Raw genomic sequence first — 12,629 nt, 5'->3', positions numbered from 1 at the left:
TTGTTTAACTCCATCAAAGACTCCAGAAGGATATGATATTACCTAAGTAAATGAGAAGTAAACAACTTACAAAACTCTAGAAATCACAGAGACATCTTGCTGCCTGGACAGTCACCCAAAGTTCCTCTTTACCATTGGGGCATCCATCTTCGGCCTACAGGCCCATAGTTTCCAGCAGACATTTCCATGAAGCAGGAAATTTCAAAGGCAGTTCAGTCACTATCTGCTGTGTCCTGTAGAATGTCTCGCAGACTCTTTCATGAATCAGGAACCCCTGAAATATCATCTCACCTCTAGGCAAGTTCATCAGTCCTCTCTCTGTGGGTTCTTTATGTACAATTTATGCAACAGTCCAGGCAAGAGCAGTTTCTTGCCCAAATGGCTAAACAACTCCATAAGGAGCCTCTTCAATGCCCATCTTCCTTTTGAAATAGATTGGTGCTGCCAGGAGCAGACGTGTCTCATTGTCATAAAAAGCCCTAAGTTATTAAAACATTAAATGTTCTATTCTGTAGTCTTTGAAAGATATGAAGAATGCCTATCTGAAATATATCTATGCACATCTAGAAAATCTAACTAACATGACTACAAGCTTGATTATTATTGATTATCCATTAACAACCTATATACATTACATTTTTTAATGAACTACACAATCACAATACCTTAATCAATATCAGAAATACATATACATATAACAAAATTGACCTTAAATTTCTAACAATAAGGCAAAATTTATACAAATGCAAATTATTCATTTCTATATCAGGGAAAGGTCAGAAAACCAATAGAAAATAGCTATTTTCTAAATTTCTCTAAACTTGTAGAATCCTCGTTAATAAGCTAGTTGGGAAATTTAATGCTCTGAATATTCCAGATCTTCAACCATCCAGCAGTCCCTTAAATAATAAACTGTTTCCCCACAGTGACAAAATTGGCATGATGCAGAGAATGATACATAGAACACAGTTGATAATTCTTTATGTGTAATATGTGGGCACATGCATGTTCACATATACATGCCTCCCCGAAAGAACAATTTAAATCCTGTTTCTCTTAAAAATTAAACAAAAAAAACAAATAAATCTAAATTTCAAGGTGTATGAATTAATTTAGCTCTAAAGTAGGATTTCCATACTGTGAGCCTTGTGTACTCAAGTCAGTCACCAAACCATAGTCAGGTGTGATCTCTTCTAAGAGCCAAAGTTATTCTGGAAGCCTCACTTGCCCAAGGACAAGACAACTTCCTAGAATGTGGTAGCTATAGCTCTTGAGAAATAAGAAGCCACATGTTTTCACTCCCCTAAACATGTTTATTTGAACCAGCTACACTGTATGTGCTCGATCACATGTAGGCAGCAGGTACATAGGTAGGAAATAAGTCAGAGGATAGGCTTGGCCCTAAATAATGCCAATGGAAAATGCAGTGAATTATGGGTTTTGCCTTTATAAGCTTCTGCACAATGTGACTAGCTGCCATTCCCTGGGAACCCAGGGGTGGATCTGGTCAGAGTCCATCTTCCTGGCCAGTGTTTAATTAAAGCTTGCTTCAAATTTTGGAACTGGTTTTTCTCTTGAGAATTTCAGGATTAACACTCTCCATAGAGAAAAGCCCAACTGTCAGTTCCCGTTCATTTATTATAACACTATCTGTGGATATGAAGCAGAGGAATTTCAGTTAACAAAATTGAATGAAAATGAAAGACTGAGCAACTTCTTCCTCTACTTCCTTTTACTTTTGCTGCTTTTAGGCAAGAAAAGATGCATGTTGCTCTCACTGTGGCATTCTTACTCCTCTCGGTGATGGGATAGAGCATGATAATCTTGAAAGCCATTGGGTGAAGAGTAGAATTCCTTGATTCTCATATCAATAAACTGTCTTTTTTTTTTTTTTTTTTTTTTAGACAGGGTTTCTCTGTGGTTTTGGAGCCTGTCCTGGAACTAGCTCTTGTAGACCAGGCTGGTCTCGAACTCACAGAGATCGCCTGCCTCTGCCTCCAGAGTGCTGGGATTAAAGGCGTGCGCCACCACCGCCCAGCTCAATAAACTATCTTAATAAACTTGCAAACTATAAGACATTTCAAAATTCTCAGGGATGGATAATGAAAAGGAGATCATTATACTTCAATATCATCAACACTGGAAAAAATGTAATTTGATAGAGCTAGTCTGATATTCCATTTACATGTACCAGTGTCTTATCTTCCTTAAGAGAGATCTCAACTTTCATAAGGCACACACATTCAAAAATACTATAATGGGAGGAAGAGAGGGAGAAACCAGCAAGTGAACAAACAAAATACTTCAAAAAAATTCCTAATAAAAATTTACATTAAAAATGCTTCTAAAATGGCTTACATTTTCTAATATTATAATGTCTTAACAATGCTGCATAGCTATTTTAAATTTCTGTAGCTTTAAACTTATAAAGCGAATAATAAGCTGGCATTTGGGTAAGGAGGGATAAAACTGTCATAGTGGTGGTTCTGCTCCAGTGTTCTTCCATCTGTATTGTGCCCATTTTTCTGAGAATCTGGGACACCCAGAAGAAGAAAATAATTAGCTACTGATATCTGCCTTATTAGAAACACAATACAAAATATTGCAGTTGTTAAATTGAACAGGAAGAAGTCTGCGGGAAAACACATTTTACTATGAGATTAAAGACAAAGGATTATTAACACTTAGAAAAGCACAAGGAACTAAAGCCACTTGAGATACGGATCCCCTTTCTATTTTTTAAAATGGAAGTAATTCAAAATTTATGTATATTTGAATTTATATCTATATCTAAATTGGTGCACATATATTACTGAATAAATGAGTTATTTCTATTTATATATATGCACACACACACACACACACATATCTTTGGAAAAGAAAGGAAGACATAAAATCCTTGCCATTTTCCCTTTTGCTTTCATTGCACAATAAATTATAATTAAACTTAGGCTGACTGAAGAGAATAGCTGGTGTGCTTCCAAATTTCCCCACCCCTACACTGGAAGGGAGGATGAAATGCTGAGGTGGAGTTCTTCAGATGGTGAATTACATGCTGGTGTAAGTGTGAAAAGCTGCAATTAGATTCTTCACGATACCAACGGTCGAAAAAAAAGACTAAAAACCATTTCTTACTCTGTGTGGTTTAGTTACTGGCTTTTTTTCCTTTTAAACCATACATACTGAACAAATAAATAGCTATTTGTGAAGACATTTAGATTTCTTTGTGGTTGCAAATAAATGAAATAAATAAATAAACCAAAAAAAAAAAAAAAAAAACAAGAGTCAGTGGTGAGTGTACTCTGTTCTTTGCTTAGACTGTTTGGAGGGGGCTTTCGTATTGAACCATGCTGTCATAATACATAATCAGAATGTGCGCTCTAGCATGGCAATTCCCTCCATACAGGGTAGTCACCATAAATAAGTGGAATGAAAAGAAAATCATCCCCTTGGGAGTTCTTGTGGCTACAGTCTTTTATAGTATTAAGATACCAAAATAACAACCAAATGAAAATACAAAAGTGTGCTATTAAACAGTGGTGGTGCACACCTTTAATCCCAGCACTTGAGAGGCAGAGGCAGGTGGATCTCTATGAGTTCGAGGCGAGCCTGGTCTACAAGAGCTAGTTCCAGGACAGGCTCCAAAACCACAGAGAAACCCTGTCTCGAAAAACAAAACAAAACAAAAAAACAAAAAACAAAACCCATAGCAGCTAAGCTTAGATCTTCATATTATTTAGAACAAAAAGGAAATCTTTCTGCTCTCCAGAGCACATCTGCAGTATCCCAAGTGGTGAAGAAGAATGGCTGTCAGAAATCCTGGATAAACAGAAGGAAACAAAAAATACTGAGGAAACTTGAAAGAGGCTTGGAAGCAGAAGGTTGTGAGCATAGAGAAGCAAGAGGAGGATGTAGGAACACCCCTCCCCCATTTTATCCTTCCTTTGTAGCATTGCTTTTGTTCACATCAGAGATGGTAATTAACACTCATTAGCATACATTAGCAAATGTTAATCAGCATCTTCCAGAGAACAAAATGCATTGGGTGCAGGGAGAGTCAGGATGGAGGTGAACAGTTCAGGAAGGACTGCAACTAAAGACAGGACTAGGGGAGGGGATGGAGGGAGAAAGGAATGGGTGGGGGGGGGTAATGTCCTTCTTGGAATTTTTACTATTCCCCTTGTCTTTCTGGTAACAGTATTAACACCAAGAAAAAGAAATACTCATGTTAGTTAATTTTCTTCTAAACAACAAAGAAAGGGAAGGATAGAAAACGCAAGTCTAGTGAGTACTAGATTGAATTTTTTTTCTGAGTTTTGTTCTTTAAGGGTAAAAATTACTCTTTATAGAATTTTCTATCCAGTGGGGACAATACTCAATACTGACCATAAAAAATAATTCTGAATCCAAGGTTTTTATAAATTTATAAGAGATCCATTCATCCACTCATCCCTACTTCTTCCTACCAGATTCAACCATGCTTAAAAACACCAGACTTCTACTTGATTTGTAATTGATTCGTTATCTTACTAAAGTTTTGTGCTTGAGATGTGGCATGTATATTACCTATATCTAGGACAGCTACTAATATTAGGAGTCCTCTAGTGAGTACCCCCATAGTGTTAGAATGGAGACTGAGCATCTCAAAGACTTAGTCAGAAGCACTTTCACCTTCTTTCTCAGGTAACCAGGTAGGCATACTAATAGGAAAAACACTTATCAGAAGCAAAATTTACTAGTTAAAGATGATCACGTTGTGTAGCTTGGGTAAAACATCATCAATACCCTTTACCTTGATATGCATCAGGTGAGAAACAAACCAGCTTTTAATCATATCCTTTTGTAACAGTAGGTATTCTTGAACCAAGAAGTTCAAATAACACGTAACTTTGCCAATTAATGGAGGCTTTTGTATTCTGATAAATATTCTTTGAACTAATTATTCTTTTCATTTTCCAGGTGAGAAAAACAAAGAACTACAAGGTGATAAGATTATAAAATGGTAACCTTAGCTCACAGAGAGAATAAATTATAGGCCTGAGGTTTGAAGTCATCCCAAATCTAAAACCCAGGCTTTATCGTCTTGATCACTGTCAGTATTACACAGAAGTTACCATATCCTCAGTCCAAGAATACTAATACAGTTTCTCTGACCCCATGAAATTATCACAATGTATGATACCATTACATAGAACATGAACACAAATCTACTTTTGCTGATCAGATTGTGTTCATTTGGTCAATACACATAATACACATTTTCTGGACACTGATACTTCTTTATATCCAACGAGACAAATATTATCATCTCTGTATTTTATACATGGTGAAAAGAGAAGTAAAATAAAATCGAGAACAGAACTTTGATAGTCATAGGAAATACATATAATTTTTTTAAAAAAAATCATTGTGACAGGGCAAGACAATGCAGATGCTCCATCTTGTATTCTTACTGAGGCAATTTCAGATTTAACTAGAACTTGATCTCCTTAATAGAGAATCCCATGGAAACTTACTCAAATCTATTCCAAGAGCCCAAGACCAGGATGCTCCAGATAACTTATCTCAGCTTCTGTTAAACTGCTTGATCGTGCAAACCTTACCTTCTGCTTATCTTATCTCCTGTTAAACTGCTTGCTTTCACAAAAGCCCTCTTGTAGCTGCCAAGCAAAACAATAGTATGTCTTTTTGCTTTTAAAAGCCCTTTAGCTATAAGTTTTTAAGGCCACACTTAGGTCCTGAATACTTGAGTGTAGTCCTTGCTAACTGGAATAAAGACTTTCTATTGGCTAAAAATTGTATCTGAGTGGTTATCTCTGGTAGGCTCCCCATAACACTGTGGAGGATCCAGTAAGATTCCTAAAGACTGGACCCCAACACTTAGGAATCTTGGGAGCCCCAGAAGCAGGGAAGAGGGGTTGTAGAGGACTCTTAGTGAATACACCACCTGAGATATTCTAGGGCCCCAGAAAAATCCTCTCTAATTCACCACTGTCAAGTTCCACAGAGGCACTGCAACTGCCACATAAAAGAACAGAGAGGTTCAAGGGTCATCTGGTTTGAATACCTATGAAGTTTAGTGTATAGGAGACACCATGTGGTTTGAACACAAGAATGGAGAGCAGGTATGACCATAGATCCTGTACCTAGTGTCCATGTGGGATGTCGCCAGACTCCCCTAGTCAGTTCAGGTATATGAAGTGTGGTGGACACCCTTAGTTGTCTTTACTATTTGTCTCTCTGTATGTCTGTATCTCTCTGTATATGTTTCTATGTGTCTCTTTGTGTATTACTATCTGTGTGAGTGACAAAGCCCTGCATCCTTGATTGTTGAGAGCCAAAACTTAGACATGGGAAGAATTCTATTTCCATAGGCAAAGCCAAGTTGACTCCCTCACAGAGCTAGTCTTATAGAACTGAAGAAGGATGCCCTCCCCACCACCACCACCACACACACACACACACACACACACACACACACACACACACTTTGTAGCAAGGAATACTTTGCATGGGCTTAGGAGAAACTTGCATTTTCTATGCCAACCAATCATCAGTAATTAGAGAAAACCTAATTCAGAGAAGTCTCAATAAAAGAGAAGAAAGGAGGCATAGATCAGAAAATTGGTTATCAGTTTCTATTTATGTGTTCTCTATGGATGAACACCTTACTGTCAACATTAGCCAGACTATTGATTCTTATTCTCACTGGGCTAATGGTGCATTCCTGCATCCACAACTGCATGGCCAACTATATCAAACATAGAATAAACTCATGTAAGCTACCTCTCCTTAGGACCAACTATGTCCTCATAAATAGGATGGGTCAACAATTTGACTCATACACATAGAATCAGTGGGGAATGTGACAAGGTAAGACAGTGAAAGGTTCCTGCTGAGGCCATTCCAGTGTTAACTAGCATTTGATCTCCTTGATGGAGAACTCCATGAAAAATTACCCAACTCTATTCCAGAAACCTGAGGTCAAGATGCCCAACTAACTTATCTCAGTTTCTGTTAAATACTTGCTTGTGAAAAACATTCTCTTGCAGCTAGATACCAGGGTGTTTTTGTATTTAAAAGTCCCTTGCTCTCAATGGTCAATGGTACACTTAGGTCACAAATACCTGATTGTGGTTCCAGATGACTAGAATAAAACTTCTATTGGCTATAAACTGTGCCTGAGTAGTCATCTCTGGTGGGCTCCCTGGAACACCACTACAATCACATTTCATTTTATAAGGTAATGAGTCAGTAAAACTTTATCCTAAAAATGATTAGATAGATTTATGTTCTTTCCCAAATTGCATATTGAAGTGTAAGCTCCCAGAATTCTGAACAAGAGGTAGGGTGGTGTAGGAGGTTTTTCTGTCTATGTGTTACTTTCATTGGCTGAATAAAAAAACTGCCTTGGCGTTTTGATAGGGCAGCACTAAGGTAGGCAGAGTAGACAGAACTGAATTCTGAGAAGAAGAGCAGAGAGAGAGCTGCCATGGAGCTGCTAGGTCAGACATGCTGAATCTTTCCCAGTAAACCACGACCTGGTAGTGAACACAGATTAATAGAAATGGGTTAGATCAAAATGTGAGAGTTATCTGATAGAAGGCTAGAGATAATGGGCCAGGCAATGTTTTAAATAATACAATTTCTATGTGATTATTTTGGGTATAAGATAGATGGGCAGCCGAAACAAAGGGCCCACTCTCCTTACAACAGTGGGGTCCAGAGAAAATAGAAGAACACTGAAATATAATAGACTTTAGAGGAAGGAATAAGCAAAGAACTAGGTATATGCAAACTGGTAGGTATGGACAGGTAAAAATGTTACAAATAAGTACAATATATGGCTTTCCCAACTTGTATACTTATTACTAACAATAGATACTGAGGTCAACATTATAAAAATAAGAAAAGAATTTGTCTATGTGAGATGTATTTCTGAAATCATTTTAGTCATGGCTTTTAAATATTTGACTTGGAGATTAGATTTGGAGTTATGATTTTCTAATTTTCTGAAACATGAAAGTCAGTATAATTAAATCATGTATCTCACAAGAGTTGTTTCTGGACATAATCATCATTTGGCATGGCAGATTAGGTAAAGAAGGTTCTGTTCCCATTGTATGGTAAACATCATCTAATCCATTAGAGACCTGAATAAAGCAAATGCTGAACAAGAAAGCATTTGTCTTCCCTACATGAATCTGTGGGCAATTGGTTTCCTCCAGCCTTCAAACTCTAACTGAAACTCATATCAATGGAGCATCTAGTTTGCAGGCCTTTGGGCTGACCAGTCTTGGAAATTCTTAGTTGCCCTGAATCAGCCAGAGTGTGTATGTAATTTATGTGTAATAAAAATTATGTATTTATCCTATATTATTAAACCATCATATTTCTGTTTCTTTGAAGAAACCTGGACAATGTGGATGATCTTGGTCTTCATATACTTCGGTGGAATCAGACAAGTGTACTAGAAAGATACAAGTAGGGGTCAGGGATATAACTCCATGGCTAAAGTGCTTGCTGAGAAAGCATTAAAACCTAGGTTTGATTCTTTGGAACTACTTTAAAAATCGAGGTTCTATGGTGGCCACTTGCAGTCCCAGTCCTGGGCAGGCATAGACAGTTGAATGATGTGGCTTGCTGGTCAGAAATCCTAGCAGAGTCACTGGGTTCCAGGTCAATAAGAGCCTTAGTATCATAAAAAAAAATTTTAAAAATGAAAAATAAGATGAATAGCTTTTGAGAATTGATACCTGAGATTGTCCTCTGACTTATACATACACAAATACATGCATGTATACATCTATACACTGACATATGCATGTGAACACATAAATTGAAACACACACAATCACAAAAATAAAAAGATGTAAGATATAGGTCGACAAATCCCACCAAGGAAACATTCACAAAAGACCCATGAGAGTGGGAAAAGTAGCACATCAGGTTTATTAGAAGAGGTGAGAGGTGGAGGATGGCACAGTGGGGTTTAGAGAGGGGACAGGGAGATGGAGGGTGCCATCAGCTCACCCCCTGCACAATCTGGAAGTCACCATTCCTATCTTTCTCTCTCTCCAAACCCTACCCACTAAGAGATCCTCTGAACAAAGAAATGAGTCAAAAAATCCCAGTTCTACATTTTTAGCAACTATTACAATTTCTCCTCTATTGTCATCAGCAGCCCAAATCCTTGCCTAAACACTCAGCTTTTAACCATACTTAGGCACAAACCTAAGTCACCACTCCTTGCCTACAACCTTTTCTCCCTGCTTTAGTTCAGGTCACAACTTCTCTGACCTCAATCTCTGGGACTGGAGAACTCACCCAGAAGTTGGTTTGGTCAAATAAACCTGCTATATCTTTTCAAATTTGGCTTGATCTAGCTTACTGCATTGGCAGAGAAATTTATTATTGGGGGACAGAAAACCTATTAGTTGATGTTTCAAGCTATTTCCTATTTGTTATAGTTTTTCAAACATTTACAAAACCAAGCAAAAGATTAATCAGTATGAATTCAACTACTTATTCCTTTTGGGATAGCCCCTATTTCTTGAAGATACTGGAGATGGAAAACAGGTCCTGACTTGTCTAGTACCAAGTAAATATTTTTTTGGATAGTAGATGAGTAAAGATTCTTTTTCGGGGCTGGAGAGATGGCTCAGAGGTTAAGAGCATTGCCTGCTCTTCCAAAGGTCCTGAGTTCAATTCCCAGCAACCACATGGTGGCTCACAACCATCTGAAATGAGGTCTGGTGCCCTCTTCTGGCCTGCAGTCATACACACAGACAGAATATTGTGTACATAATAAATAAATATTTAAAAAAAAAAGATTCTTTTTCATCTCTGTCTCTTCAGTTAACTATAGGATTTGTGTCATAGAATTTAGTGAGGGGAAACAGCTCTGAGGTCTCAGGCTGACAGCCAGTTCTCCTAGGAAAAGCCTAGAGATTAAACTCTCTATGCCTTAGTGAACTAAAGGATAAATAACCTTTACATAGCTTGTTAGAGAGGTGTGAGAAGGTCTCAGGGAACAATAGAAAGACTAGATGAGAAAGACCTGTGCCAGGTGTTTCCAGATTCTTGTCAGCATCTGAGAACTTAAATACAAAGTAAAAATCTGGAGGAAGTAAGCTCATTAGGAAAAAAAAAAAAAGTACTGTGGGGAAAAAAGTGGTAACAGGAAGTATTATTTGTGGCAAGTCCAAAATGGCAGTGCAGGTGGCAATGTCCTAAACAGAAGGACTCTGACCAGATAAACAGAAGTGCTGCTATTGGGTAAACAGAAGCCTAAACTCAGGGTTCCCACAGGGCTGGTTCCTGTTTACCAGGAAAACTCCCTACTGCCCCAGTGGTCAACGGCCTTGGGCAAGGCCTTCTTGTTCTGGATTCATCCTAACAGCTCAGACTCCCATCCTGCTACCATATAAATTCTATTTTCCCATCAAGCTGCTGTCCTCTATTCTTGAAGGCCGACTGGCAGATTGTTCTACCAATAAACTTTTCTTTCTACCCACAGAGTTATCCAGTTTGCTGGTTTCACTGCACCCTCATAATTCCTGAGTTGTTCCTGAGTTAAGGAGGAAGAGGGAAAGGTCGAAAACTCTTCAAAGACCTGGGTCTCTTCCAGAAGGTGTTCTGTGCTGCTTTTCTATCCATATGTGAGGCTGTTGTTATGCTGTGGCATTAGATACATCATAGAAATAATTCTGAAAAACTAATGATGGAGGAATGATACAAAGGGCTCTGTTGACTGTATAGGTTCTAGACAGCTTGGGTTTGTTTGTTTTAACTGATTGTGATTGTGTATGTTTCTGTAATGCAGCACTACTGTTTCTTCTTTCCTTATGCTGCCTAGGTGGCCTCAGGGATCCTGTGCAAACTAAATGCTATATATATATATATATATATATATATATATATATATATATATCAACATAGTACCAAGTTTCCAAGTTTGGGGCAAATTTCATCTAAAATTCTAGAAGATACATCTATTTTGTGTTATCTTCATACTTTGGATTCTACAAATAGGAAAACTGTCATCATACTTGGTCTGAGATAATATTAGAGGCTACTGACTAAGAAAAATATGTCACACTAAATTCTTTCTCTTGACACTCAGAGCTCCTCTGACACGCATGCCTGCTAATGGCCATAACCAATGCTGAAAGCAGAGGCAGCCAAACTCAAACTTATGTCACCTAGCCTGGAGTCAGCATCATTGTCCAATTTATTTTATTTTATTTTTTTAGCTGTTAGAGGAAGGATTGTGGTACAGACATTGATCAATAAACAGGAGGTAACCATTAGGTCTTTCAGTACAACAACTAAATCAGTTCAATACGAAGATCAGCAGTCAATGGCGTCTGGAAGAAGAGATTTTTTGTTCTTCCTCACACAATTCAGAATCCCTTTTCTTGGCAGTATTCTGGTACCCACAGGACAAATTATCATGACTATGTGTCAACTGAAAAAAAGAGATGCGAGGTAGGGAGCACTTAGTAGGGGCTTGAATGACTGCCAAGCCCATGAAAGTCTGGACCTTCTCCGTCCTAATACATTTTGCATTATGATTATAAGAGACAATTTCTGTTTTCCGTTTATGGCAATCAATTCCACTTTGATTAAATGCCAGAAGACTGAGACTATGATGGTAACCATCACATCGTGCAGAGAAAGACGGTAGTCTAAGATTAAATTAATTAATTATCTAATTAATTCATTGATTAATGAATTCATTAATTTTCCGATGATAGGAAAGAGAGCAGAAAGGAGATGATGGGTGTGGAAAAAGCAGAGTCCCTTCTAAAGAAACAGAATGCAGGTCATCGGTGCTTCTTATCTCTTGTCCTTCCTTTGTTTTACGTGAGATGACATCATTTTGGTTCTTGGGACAAACCACACCCTTATCCTAGCAGCTGGAAGCCAAGGAATACCACAAAGCCACAAGGCACACTGCACAACAAACCTCACATAAGAGATTTATTGGGAGAGGAAAAAAACAGGAGGATGGCTTCCTTTGTTTCAGTGAGAAATAGCAGCAAACTGAACAGGATACAGTGTTTATGTAGAGCTTCTTGGGAAGGGGGTGGAACTTCTCAGGGTGAAGCTTTCTGGGGTGGAGATTGATGGGATTTCATGGATTGGGCTTTTTACTCTGTAGGATGGGGACAAGGTTTAGCAGTTAGGGTAGTTAGAGTAGTCTGCAAGTGGAAACTGACCATCGAGAGAGGGGCCTGGCCCCTCCTGTGGTTCTCGGGGCTTACAGTAAGAGCAGACCCTTAACCAGCTTACTCCTTCAATCTTGTTTATTTTTCAGAAGCTTGAGTTAGACCTGGAATCAGAATGTTACTATCAGACCCCTCAAATTCCTAATACACTTAAATGCTCCCAAGAAACTGGACCGCAGCTCAAAGACATCACCCCATAGACCTTCATTTCTGGTTTTTAAGAATGTTCTTACAACTGAAGAATCAAACTGTCCTTTTATCCTGTCTTGTGAGTTATGATATGTTATAGCGAATATGTGTGCTTAGATTGTGTGAGTGTATAATAAGGGATTTTTAAAGAGATAGTATAAGGTTTAGAATCCTGAGTTTCTTTTCACAACTTTTACATTATTTTTG

Source organism: Microtus oregoni, unplaced genomic scaffold, assembly GCF_018167655.1.
Source record: "Microtus oregoni isolate MIOR12 unplaced genomic scaffold, Mior012 000012F_ref0000307, whole genome shotgun sequence".
NCBI lineage: Eukaryota > Metazoa > Chordata > Mammalia > Rodentia > Cricetidae > Microtus > Microtus oregoni.
This window is presented reverse-complemented; position numbering follows the sequence as displayed.